Raw genomic sequence first — 396 nt, 5'->3', positions numbered from 1 at the left:
TCCTCTTAATCCTATTTTTGTGATTTGAATATCCATGTCACAATTCCCAATACCCTTCACCAATCACCTCAATTCCTCTTCCCAATTACCCCATGCACCATTCACATCAAACTCCTCTTCCCCATAAACCCCACCTACCCCCATTACATTCAAATTCAATTTCCCACCCATTCCCAACCAAAATGGCCGAAACCTAACCCTCCCCCCCTCCCTATAAATACCTCCCTTTTCTTCTTCCTTTTCACACAACATAACCCCTTCTTCTCTACATAGCCGAACCCACTTCTCTCCCTCTCTTCCAAATTCTCTTCTTCCTCTTCTTCTACTCTTCTTTTCTTTTTGCTCGAGGACGAGCAAATTTTAAGTTTGGTGTGGTAAAAAGCCTAGCTTTTTATT

The sequence above is a fragment of the Arachis duranensis genome, chromosome 3 (assembly GCF_000817695.3).
Source record: "Arachis duranensis cultivar V14167 chromosome 3, aradu.V14167.gnm2.J7QH, whole genome shotgun sequence".
Taxonomy (NCBI): Eukaryota; Viridiplantae; Streptophyta; class Magnoliopsida; order Fabales; family Fabaceae; genus Arachis; species Arachis duranensis.
The sequence above is the reverse complement of the archived record's forward strand: the minus strand, read 5'-3'. Positions refer to the sequence as shown.